This window comes from Mesoplodon bidens (genome assembly GCF_964165515.1).
Source record: "Mesoplodon bidens genome assembly, chromosome: X".
NCBI classification, from domain to species: Eukaryota; Metazoa; Chordata; class Mammalia; order Artiodactyla; family Ziphiidae; genus Mesoplodon; species Mesoplodon bidens.
In genome coordinates, this window is record NC_138163.1 from 90,738,039 (window position 1) to 90,751,338 (window position 13,300).

The 13,300-nt window shown below is 39.5% G+C and overlaps 1 pseudogene across 1 annotated transcript; it reads right to left on the reverse strand.

The window, feature by feature from the left end:
* Positions 1-5,835: 5,835 nt before the first annotated feature.
* On the reverse strand, positions 5,836-6,720 carry LOC308609047 (caspase-3-like; annotated as a pseudogene). The gene has a single exon. The product of its transcript is annotated as a caspase-3-like (transcript).
* Between the last annotated feature and the right edge of the window lie 6,580 nt (positions 6,721-13,300).

The window sequence follows — 13,300 nt, forward strand, 5'->3', positions numbered from 1 at the left end:
TCCACATAACTGCAGATGACAGTGTTGCTAAGTTTTTATCACATAAGCTCCTCCAGTTTCCAAAACATGTTCTTTACTTCCTTTTGAGCCTTCATCAGCATCCTATAGTCCAAATTTCAACTAATAGTCTATTCAGGCAATTTAGGATTTCTCTAATATGCTCCTTAAAATCCTTCCAGCCTCCACCCACATCCAAGTTTGAAAGATATTCCCACATTTTTAGGTATGTTATGACAACACCCTACTCCCAGTACCAAAATCTGTGTTAGCTTTCTGTTTGATGCACAGCAAATTACCCTAAAACTTAGTGAGTTACAACAATATCCATTATCTCACAGTGGGTCAGGGGTCCAGGTGTGGCTTAGCTAGGTCCTCTCACTCGGGGTCTCTCAAAAGGCTGCAATCAAGATGTTGGCCAGGGCTGCGTTCATCTTGAACACTGACTTGGAATGACCCACTTCCAAGCTCAGGCAAGTGGTTGTTGATAACATTCAGTTTCTCGAGGTCTGTTGTACTGAGTGACTCAGTTCCTCATTGACTGTTGGCCAGTGGCTGCCCTCAGTCCTTTGCCATGTGGATCTCTCCATAGGGAAGTTCACAACATGGCAGCTTGTTTCATCAAAGCCAGCAAGTGAGAAGAGCCAGAGAGAGAGAGTGCCAGCAAGATGGAAGTTACAGTCTTTTATAACCAATCACATAAGTGACATCCCAACACTTTTACCTTATTCTGTTTCTTAGAAGCAAGTCACTAGGTCCAGCCCACATACAAAGGGGACTGGATTACACAAGGGTATGAATACCGAGAAGTGGGGATCACTGACAGCCAACTTAGAAGGCTGCTTACTAAAAAAAAATCAAAATTTGCATGAAGCAGATACAGATAAATTTCAAAGGAAATTTATAGCTTTAAATGCTTATATTAGAAAAGTCTAAAATCAATGACCTAAAATCTAACCTCAAGGAGCTAGAAAGTAAAAGACCAAATAAACCCAAAGAAGGTAAAAGAAAAGAACTAGCAAAGATCAAAAAAATTAATGAAATAGAAAACAAATGACAGAAAAAGTCAACAAAAAATTAATTCAAGCTGTATTATAGACCTAAACATAAAAACTAAAACTAAAAATGCCCCAGAAGAAAACATAAGAGAACATCTTTGCAATGCTGGGAAAAGCAAGGATTTCTTGACATAATACAAAAAGCAACGACCACAAAAGAAAATTTTGATAAATGGGACCTTATCAAAATTAAAACTTCTGCTCATCAAAAGATGTCATTAACTCATAGACATAGAGAACTGACTTGTGGTTGCCAAGGGGGAGGGGCAGTGGGGGAGGGATGGATTGGGAGTTTGGGGTTAGCAGATGCAAACTATTACATACAGAATGGATACACAACAAGGTCCTACTGTAGAGCACAGGGAACTATATTCAATAACCAGTGATAAGTCATAATGGAAAAGAATGTGAAAAAGAATATATATATGTATAACTGAATCACTTTGCTGTACAGCAGAAATGTTGAACACAACATTGTAAATCAACTATACTTCAATAAAATAAAGATTTTAAAAAGATGTCATTAAGAAAACAAAAAGCCAGGACACAGACTGGGAGAAAATATTTGCAATATGTATACAAAACACCCATATTAAGAATGTATAAAGAACTCCTACAAAGCAAAAAGAAGACATGTAACCCAATTTTTTTAAATGGGCAAAATATTTGAACAGACACACATGAAAAAGACATACCAATAAAGAATATTAAAAGATGTTCAACATCATTAGTTATAAGGGAAATGCAATTTAAACTACACTGAGATAGCACTATACACTCACTTTCAAAGCTAAAATTAAAAAGAAACTGAAAAATTGCTGGTAGAAATGTAAAACTGAACTATCACTCTGGAAACTTGTTTGGCAGTTCCTTTTTTTTTTTTTTTTTTTTTTTGGCTGTGTTGGGTCTTCGCTGCTGTGCGTGGGCTTTCTCTAGTTGTGGTGAGCAGGGGCTACTCTTCGTTGTGGTGCCTGGGCTTCTCATTGTGGTGGCTTCTCTTGTTGCGGAGCATGGGCTCTAGGCGTGTGGGCTCAGTGGTTGTGGCACGTGGGCCCTAAAGCATGCGGGCTCAGTAGTTGCAGTATGTGGGCCCTAGGGCACACAGGCTCATTAGTTGTAGCACACGAGCTTAGTTGCTCCACGGCATGTGGGATCTTCCCGGACCAGAGATCGAACCTGTGTCCCCTGCATTGGCAGGCGGATTCTTAACCACTGCCCCACCAGGGAAGTCCCTGGTTTGGCAGTTTCTAATAAAGTTAAATATACACCAGCCTGTAATCTGGCAATTCCATTCCTTGGTAGATACTAAAAAGAAATGACAACAATATATGCTCAGGAAAATTCCACAAGAATATTTATAGCAGGATTTATCATGATAAAAAAACTAGAAACATTCCAAATGTTCATCAGCAGGTAAATGCATAAACAAATTATAGTATATTCATATAATTGAATATTCAGCAATGAAAAAGAAAGAGCTACTGGTAGAACCAACAACCTGGATGACTCTCAAAAATTTACAAATAGAAGCCAAACACAGAGCCAAACACAAACCGTATGATTCTATTTATATGACAATCAAGGACCAGCAGAGCTAATCTATAGGGATTAAAAATATTAACAATGGTTGCCTCAGGGGGAGGATATTGACTGATTAAGCGGGAACCTTCAAGGGTGATGGACATGGTCTCTGTTTTAATTTGAGTGATGGGTATACATATTTGTCAAAATTCATTAAACTATACCATTTAAGATCTGGGTAATTCAATGTAGTTCAAATATAACTCATTTCAAAAAACACAAAAAAAGTGCATATTATAAATATATTCAGGGTACAATGTGGGCCCCAAACAGAAAACAGTCGATTCTACTGGGGATGTAGGTTTAGGTTCCATAGAGCTGGTACAGTTTAAACTGAATCCTGGAAAAAATAAGTGTGATAGAGATAAGTGGGGGAAAATGTTTTCCAGAAAAGACAAAGAGATTGGTGTGGAGACAGGAAAATACACAGTAATTTAGGAAAGAGCGAACAGCTTTGTGCAAAGGAGAGATTATATAATATGTCAAGGAGGCAATTATGAGAAAAAAAAAATCCAAGGAAGTAAGCTGGAGTCTGATCATGAAATAGTATGAATTCTTTTAGTAATAGATCACCACTGAAGTGTTTTTTTTAAGTTAAAATTTATATTTGGGAATAAAAATTCATAATAACAAATTTTTTTATAAAAGTGCCACACAGGAACACACCTTAAGATACTACTACCTGCTTCATTTACTTAGAAAAAGTTACAGACATAGTCAAAACAAATAGCTCTCATTTATAAATGTGAGTTCCTTTCTTTTAGCAAAAGAAAGCTCACAGGATTCTAAATAATTCATGGGACAAAAAAAGGAAATTTAAAAATATTTTTAGCTGAATGATAATTAAAAATGACATATTAAAAACTTTATTGCACAGCATGTGGTTTATTTCTGTAATCATTCCTTGTGCTCTTGAAAAGAATATGTACCCGGAAGTTGTTGGTTACAGTGCTCTGTATATTTTTGTTGGCTCAAGTTCACTAATTATGTTGTTCAGGTCTTTTATATCTACTGAATTTTTGCCTGTTTTTTCTTTCAGTAATTGAAAGAGGTATGTTAAATTTTCCACTATGAGTATGTATTTGATTATTTCTCTTTTTTTTCTCAGTTTATGTTTTATTATCTTGAGGCTATGTTATTAGCTGTGTACAGATATAAAATTTTATATTGTTTTGTTAAATTGGCTCTTTAATATTATGAAATATCTCTAGTAATAAATATTGCTTTAAAGAAAAAAAAGAAAAAGAAAGCTCACAGGAAATGTCAGACTGAAAACCAGCAGGATACAGCGATGCAGGGACAGCTCAACACCTCCTGAGCTAGAAGGCTCGGAGCCAGGCCTCCCTGGCTGGGGGCTGTGCTGCTTCTCCTCTCTGGCCTTCAGTTTCCCTGGCACCAAAGGAGGGAAGACTGGATGACTGATGAAGTCCTGGGTGCCATGGTCCTTTCTTTTCAGAGAACAGTATATGATCATAACAGTATCGTTCTCCTTTGATTGTAAATGTCAACAGAATACAACTTAACATGCTGAAAAATTTTACTACAAAGAGTGCTATGATTTTTCCCATACTCTGCAAAGGATGGATGAGGGCCCATATTATCAGGCCACACTCACTGCTTATATTGGAAAATGAGGAAATGCTAATGAAATTGCTTTTATGGGCTGACATTCATGGATGGCAGAAAGGGGCGTTCCAGAAGGAGTCCAGGATTTGCTCTTCAGGAGTATTTCAGCTCCCGGCCAAAGCTTGGTGGCCAAGTGCACACATGGGCACACCCATGCCTGCGTGCAGTCTGTAAAGGTCACTGAGCACTTGTTAACCTTGAAGGGGAAAGAGAAACCTCAGTATTTTCCCCCAACAACACTCCAAGCCTCTTGTAAATCGTATTCAAATTCATACACTTAAGCATTAATTTCTGACAGGCTGACAACCGCAGCCCTTCTCCCCCCTCAGTGTAAAGTGAGAAGTGAACTGTTATTCAGTGTATCCGTTACATTGGTAGTGGTGCTAAGTTTATTTTATATGATGTGCTATCTACAAAAAGGCAGATAAGAATTTGATTTAACATCCAGTTAAAAGCCATCTTTGAAAAATTAAAAAAAGAGTGCTATGATTTTTATTATGACTCTCACCATCTTTGGAAAATTTCCATTTCAGAAGTTTGATTTGGTTCACTTTCTTGGAGCTTCTTGCCTCGGGAGCATCCTCCACGCACACCAGTACCTATGAAGATAATTAGCCAGAATTCCTTTTCCTGAAGCCACAGTCTATGCCTCTGCCTTCATCACATAGGCTGTGCTGTGTCCCTGTTCAAGCTCAAACTATCTTCTAATTACTGAGTGCCCAGATGCTTGATTTACTGTTTCTTCCTTACACCTCACTGTGTATTCTGCAAGTTGTATTTTACTATGTTCCTACAGAGTTTCTTCAGTTCACGCTGCTATCAGTGTGATCCAAGTTTGAGGTTTTGACGTAAGAGCCCTTCAGATGTTCTGTGGGAATGCGAGGCCCAGCAGCTAGTGGGAAGAGTTGCATTTCAGAACTTATAGTCCTAACTGTCTCCCTCTATTAATGTTGCATTTAACCTTGAGAGCGTCAACTTAAGTTTTCTCACACATTTTCAATTAAAACATTTAGTTCCTTTTTCAATACTAAACATGATTTTTTCTTTTAACAACAAAGACATGCATCACAAAACCATGTGCTCAGAGAAGTGATGTAAAAATACCATTGTCTTATCTCCAAATACTAATTCTAAGATCAAAGTCTTCAAGCCTTTGACCACGCACAGGGACCACCAATTTCTAGGATACATTATTCCACATCATCATTTCTATAGTTTGACAAAAAACATAACACATTCTCTGATACAACAACATATCCATATCAATGAAATACATTACTGCAATGTTTAACTTTTTCCATAATTCCTTGAAAATCTGTAGCATAGCATAAGCACTAAAACTTGCTAATTATGAGAGCTGTTAATTTACAATCCTCTCATAATGACTGTACCACTATCCATTTTTATTTATTCTTAAATTCAATTTCAACTACCTGATTGTGTCTGAGGTAGCTTCATAGTAGTTTTATTGCTATGAAAGTGACATGTTTCCAAGTATCACCTGGGGGATTAGATTAGATTTAAATGAGAGAGGAAAATATAGTATCAGTTACACCGTTTCCTCACTTGGCATACAAATTTTTAAAAAAATCATCCATTTCTTTAGTGATTAAAACTACAGTTCTTTTGTGAGCATAGACACAATACAAGGAATCTGTTTCTTTGCGTGAAAAGAAGAATCAGTGGAAAAGGACTCGAATTCTATTGCTAGCTTTCGGTTAACCCAAATGAGAGTATGCATAAGCTCAAGCTTGTGAGCGTACTCTTTCAGCATTGCACAGAGTGACTGGATGAACCAGGATCCATGCTTTGGATTTCGCCAGGAATAGTAACCAGGTGCTGTAGAATATGCATACAAGAAGTCTGCCTCAACCGGTATTTTCTGACAGGCCGTGTCATCCTCAACACCACTTTCTGTCTCAATACCACAGTCCAGTCCTGTGCCTCAGCAGGCCTGAATAATGAAAAGTTTGGGTTTTCCAGTTAGACTTCTACAACAGTCCCCTCTGAAGAAACCTGTTAATGTTTTCAGATCAACAGGTCCATTTGTTCCAAAAATTTTTCCTTCCTCGCCATGGCTTAGAAGCACGCAAATATAACTGCTCCTTTTGCTATGATCTTCTTTAGAAACACTGTACATTAATTCCAAAATTTCTTCACATGTAAGATCATTTTTATTCCTGATTTCGTATTTCAAGTTTGTGAAGTTTTCCCAGAGGTTTGCTGAATCTACATCTGTACCAGACCGACACGACATCCCAGTACTTTCATGAAAGTTCTTGTTATTAATTATCATACATAAACCCATTTCAGGATAATCCATTTTGTAACTATCATCCAAGGATATTCCAGAATTCATTGATTTGCTTCCATGTAAGATCTTTGTCTCTGAAGTTTTAATGGATTTTGAATCCACTGAATTTTCAGTGTTCTCCATGGATACTTTTATTAATGTTCAGCCCCCATGCCGCAGCCACTGGCTGGCTGGGCTCGGCTCAGTTCCTGCTCTCTGAAGTGTTTTATATGCCAGGAAAGAGATATTACTTGAGTTTTACACTAAAATGATTATCCTTCCTCTAAGTACTGCATTTCAGGACACACCAATAGCTGATTACAGAAATTTATTCTTTCAGAAGTATTCCAGCTAATAAATGCTAATAAAAGCAAGAATCACCAACAGCTGCCAAAACCATTGGGTGAAAGAATAAAGGGACTTTAAAACCTATGGATTGGGTTGACAACACCTGAACATACTGAGAGAGACAACCAGGCATTATGTACCTTCTGGGGGGATGAACTAGCAAGCACTCAATACCACCTATGAAGTATGTTTGCCTAAAAATTGAATCTGCATTGATCAAGCCTCTAGATTTATCTGTTCACATTAAAATGGAGATCAAGCCTCTAGATTTATCTGTTCACATTAAAATGGGGATATGGGAACTATTAAATACTCCACAAGAATACAATTATCAAATTCTAAAATGTGGAACACAGCTCTGGGCAAATGGTCCAATTTCTTCAATAAATAAATAGTAAGGGGAAAAACAAGAGGGAGGAGAACTGGTTAGATCTGTTCCAGATTAAAAGGGACTTGAGAGACTACTGGGAGAAAATTCTCCACAAATCTCACATTTCTGTATATCTTTCAAGCAGACCCTTAACTGCCTTTTTTCCAAATTATCTTTTTAAAGATATTTATATAGTGAACAGGCTTAGAAGATAGAGTGCCCCTCTCCAGAGCAAAGGGCAGGTTATACTAGAAATTGTACTCAAGATATTTCTTCCTCAAGGCAAGGATCAGGCAGGCTTACTGCCCTTCATGAAAGGTTCGAGATCCACAAACTTGGGGTTCCTCTCCTATAATGGAATCCACTGCATGTGCAGGTATCACCTGGCCCTCTGCATCACCCTGTGGGAGTTGAGGCTTAGAGAACTGGTGCAAATGTTCACACTCTGGCTACCACTAATGCTGTGAGTATTCAAGTCCTTTGTCTCTGACTCAGGAGTTCATGTCTTCTACCAGCATCCATGAAACTGTGCCCAGCTAACTTGTTAGCTTGCAAGTAGGATAAAATCTCAGACCTTTCACAGTTCTTGGAAGTTTTGATGATTAGGATGGGCAGTGCAAGGGCTAACCAAGCACTTGGCCCAACAAGGATCCTGTAGGAGCCACAGGAGCTGTAGGAGCTGTAGGCTGACTGGTGTCCCACACCACCCTGCTGAGCCAGCAGGTCACTTCAAAATGATGGTGGAGTAGAAGGACATGAGCTCACCCCCTTCTTATGAAAACACCAAAATCACAACTAATTGCTAAACAACCACTGACAAAAAAATGCTGGAACCTACCAAAAAAGGATACCCTACTCCCAAAGACAAAGAGGAGGCCACAGCAAGACGGTAGGAGGGGCGCAACTGTGATAAACACAAACCTCATACCTGCCAGGTGGGTGACCCACAAACTGGAAAACAATTATACCACAGAAATTATCCCCCAGGAGTGAAAGTTCTAAGCCCCACGTCAGGCTCCCCAGCCTGGGGGTCTGGCAACAGGAGGAGGAGCCAGAGAATCTAGATTTGAAGTCTAGTGCAGTTTGATCATAGGACTTCCACAGGGCTGGGGGAAACAGAGACTCCACTCTTGGACGGCACACACAAAGTCTTGTGCGCACCAGGACTCAGGGGAAAAAGGCAGTGACCCCATAAGAGACTGGGCAAGACCTACCTGTTAGTATTGAAGGGTATTCTGTGGAGGTGAGGGGTGGCTGGGGCTCACTGCGTGGACAAGGACACTGGCAGCAGCAGTTCTGGGAAGTATCCATTGGTGTGAGCCCTCCCGGAGGCCATTAGCCCCACCAAACAGCCTGTAGGCTCCAGTGCTGGATCGCCTCAGGCCAAACAACAAACAGGTTGGGAACACAGCCCCATCCATCAGCAGACAAGCAGATTAAAGTTTTACTGAGCACAGCCCTGCCCACCAGAGGGACAAGACCCACTTCCACCCACCACCAGTCCCTCTTAGCAGGAAGCTTGCACAAGTCTCTTAGTTAGCCTCATCCACCAGAGGGCAGACAGCAGAAGCAAGAAGAATTACAATCCTGCAGCCTGTGGAACGGAATCCACAATCACAGAAAATTAGGCAAAATGAAACGGCAAAGGAAGTGGAGATAGGCAACCTTCCGGAAAAAGAATTCAGAATAATGACAGTGAATATGATCCAATATCTCGGGAAAAGAATGGAGGTGAGGATCAAGAAGATGCAAGAAATGTTTAACAAAGACCTAGAAGAACTAAAGAACAAACAGAGATGAACAATACAGTAAATGAAATGAAAAATACATTAGGGGGAGGGTGGGAGGGAGGGAGATGCATGAGGGAAGGGATGTGGGAACAGATGTATATGTATGACTGATTCACTTTGTTATAAAGCAGAAACTAATTAAAAAAATAAATAAATAAACTTAAAAAAAAAAAAAATACATTAGAAGGAATCAATAGCAGAGTAAATGAGGCAGAAGAACAGATAAGTGACCTGGAAGACAGAATGGTGGAAATCACTGCCTCAGAACAGAATAAAGAAAAAAGAATGAAAATGAAGACAGTCTAAGAGACCTCTGGGACAACGTTAAATGCACTAACATTCATATTATAGGGATCCCAGAAGGAGAAGAGAGAGAGAAAGGACCTGAGAAAATAGTTGAAGAGATAATTGCTGAAAACTTCCCCAAGTTTTTGGCAAACAGTCACCCAAGTCCAGGAAGTAAGGAGAGTCCCAGCAGGATAAACCCAAGGAGGAACATGCCAAGACACATAGTAATCAAACTGACAAAAATTAAAGACAAAGGATAGGCTGTGCACAGAGATATGGCTTTCTGGAAAAGGAAGTATAAGGGACTCACAGACCTTCCTGCCCTGAAGATGTCCACATCCTAATCCCTGGAACCTGTGGATATGTTATACTACATGGCAATGGGGAATTAAGGTTGCAAATGGAATTAAGGTTGCTAATCAACTGACCCTGAGACAAGGAAATTATCTTGGACTATCCAGTTAGGGCCAATGTAAAGAGTCCTTAAAAGTGTAGGAGTGAGGTAGAAGTGAAGGTTAGAATGATATAGTGTGAGAAGAACTGACCCACTAATGCTGGCTTTAAAGATGAAGGGGACCATATCAAGGAATATATGTGGCCTCTAGAAGCTGGAAAGAGCAAAGAAATAGATAATTGAGCCTTCAAAAAGGAACCCACCCCTGCCAACATCTTAACTTTAGCTCAGTGAGAGCCATTTTGGACTTCTGAACTACAGAACTATAAGATAATAAATTTCTGTTGTTTTAAGCCACTGAGTTTGTGGCAATTTGTTAGAGCAATGATAGAAAACTAAGACAGGCAAATTAAGGAGATCTGAGGGAAGTCTATGGAATCAGTAGTGAAAATGTTCAACCAAATTGTATGGTCAACTGTTCAATATACGGTCTTCCACTTTACTGGCAGTCAATGAGGAGGAACTGGACAAGTTATTGCACACCAAGTACCACAAAGTAGGTTTAAAGACAGCTGTCTGAACAGTGTTCTGGTTGGTCCTAACTCTCATCCAGTCTGGGGGCTTCCTCACCAATCTTGTGGCCAATCTCAAGTCCACCCCATTGTAACAGCTAGGATAGGCATACCTCAGAGATATTGTGGGTATTCCAGACCACCACAATAAAGCAAATATTGAAATAAAGTGAGACACACAAATTTTTTGGTTTCCTAGTGCATATAAAAGTTATGTTTATACTATATTGTAGTCTATTAAGTGTGCAACAGAATTATATCTAAAAAAGAAATGTACATATCTTAATTTAAAAATACTTTATTGCTAAAAAAAACACTAACCATCATCTGAGCCTTCCACAAGTCATAATCTTTTTGCTGGTGGAGGGTCTTGCCTCGATGTTGGTGGCTGCTGACTGATCAGTGTGGTGGTTGCTGAAGGCTGGGCTGGCTGTGGCAATTTCCTAGTAGAACATAACAGTGAAGTTTGCCTCATTGACTGACTCTTCCTTTCATGAATGATTTCTCTGTAGCATGCAATGCTGTTTGATAGCATTTTAACCACAGTAGAACTTCCTTCAAAATGCAAGTCAGTCTTCTCAAACCCTGCCACTGCTTTATCAACTAAGTTTATGTCATATTCTAAATCCTTTGTTGTCATTTCTTTACTGGTGAGCTTTCCCATTCATAATTTTCTTGTTCCTATTTGTGGCCTTTTCTTTTCCCTAGAGAAGTTCCTTTAGCATTTGCTGTAAAGCTGGTTTGGTGGTGCTGAATTCTCTTAGCTTTTGCTTGTCTGTAAAGCTTTTGATTTCTCCATCAAATCTGAATGAGAGCCTTGCTGGGTGGAGTATTCTTGGTTGTAGGTTTCCCCTTCCATCACTTTAAATATATCGTGCCACTCCCTTCTGGCCTGCAGAGTTTCTGCTGAAAAAATCAGCTGATAACATTATGGGGATTCCCTTGTATGTTATTTGTTGCTTTTCCCTTGTTGTTTTTAATATTTTCTCTTTGTCTTAAATTTTTGTCAATTTGATTAATATGTGTCTTGGCATGTTGGGTTTATCCTGTATGGGACTCTCTGCACTTCCTAGTCTTGGGTGACTGTTCCCAAGAAAATGCTAGGGAAGTTTTCAGCTATTGTCTCTTCAAATATTTTCTCAGGCACTTTCTCTCTTTCTTCTCCTTCTGGGCCCCCTATAATGCAAATGTTGGTGTGTTTAATGTTGTCCCAGAGGGCTCTTAAACCATCGTCATTTCTTTTCATTCTTTTTTCTTTATTCTGTTCTGAGGCAGTGATTTCCACCATTCTGTCTTCCAGGTCACTTATCCGTTCTTATGCCTCATTTATTCTGCTATTGATTCCTTCTAGAGAATTTTTAATTTCACTTATTGTGTTGTTCAACTCTATTTCTTTGTTCTTTATATCTTCTAGCTCTTTGTTAAACATTTCTTGTATCTTCTTGGTCTGTGCCTCCATTCTTTTTCCGAGATCTTGAATCATCTTTACTATCATTACTCTGAGTAATTTTTCAGGTAGATTGACTATCTCCACTTCACTTAGTTGTTTTTCTGGGGTTTTATCTTGTTCCTTCATCTGGCATATATTCCTCTGCTGTCTCATTTTGTCTAACTTTCTGTGTTTGTGGTCTCCGTTCTGCAGGCTGCACGACTGTAGTTCCTCTTCCTTCTGGTGTCTGCCCGCTGGTAGGTGAGGCTGGTCTAAGAGGCTTGTGTAAGCTTCCTGGTGGGAGGGACTGGTGCCTCGATTCTAAACTAACTTCTTAATCAATTGACACCCAGTGGATTTGGCACATGTTTCATTCCATTTCTAGTTATAGAGACTGAGCAGTCCAAGAACAAAGGGCCAGCATGAAGGTTCTGGTGAAGGTCTGATTCCTACTCACTGTGTCTTCAGGTTGTGGAAGCAGCAGAGATTTTTAAAATAGGAGATTCCCAGAGAATTCACAGAAGGCGACTTGATGGAGGTGAATACTTCCCAACCAGTGCCAGACAATGAGGAGGAAGAAGATATAGAAAAAGCAGCACCAGAAAACAAACTGACATTAGGCAATCTGGCAGAAGGGTTCTGACTCTTCAAGACTGCTTCTGATCATCAAAAATTCTAGAAACAATAAATGCTGGAGAGGGTGTGGAGAAAAGGGAACACTCTTGCACTGCTGGTGGGAATGTAAATTGATACAGCCACTATGGAAAACAGTATGGAGGTTCCTTAAAAACTATAAATAGAAGTACCATACGACCCAGCAATCCCACTACTGGGCATATACCCTGAGAAAACCATAGTTCAAAAAGAGTCATGTACCAAAATTGCAACTCTATTTATAATAGCTAGTGCGAAGCAGCTGCATGGCACAGGGAGATCAGTTCACTGCTTTGTGACCACCTAGAGGGGTGGGATAGGGAGGGTGGGAGGGAGGGAGATGCAAGAGGGAAGAGATATGGGAACATATGTATATGTATAACTGATTCACTTTGTTATAAAGCAGAAACTAACACACCATTGTAAAGCAATTATACTCCAATAAAGATGTTTAAAAAAATGTAGGCTCTGAAGTACAGCACAGGGAACTTGACTCAATATTCTGTAATAACCGAAATGGGAAAAGTATTATGTATATGTATAACTGAATCACTTTGCTGTACACCTGAAACTAACAGAGCATTGTAAATCAACTATGCTCCAATAGAAAATAAAAATTAAAATAAATAGAAATTAGAGGGGAAAAAGAATGTGAAAAAAAAAGACTGCTTTTGACTTCTTTAACAACATGGATCCTTCGATGATAGGGGCACTGAAACTAATGCAAATGGTGGAGGAAGGATTGGTACTGTGTAGAAACATTTTCAGAGACATGAATAAGCACAAGTCAGACAGAAATCATGATGTGTTTCCATAAAGTTACACCGAGTGTGCCTGCCTCTCCTGCCCCCCCTTCCACCTCCTCCACCTCTGCTGCCCCTGAGACAACAAGACCAACTC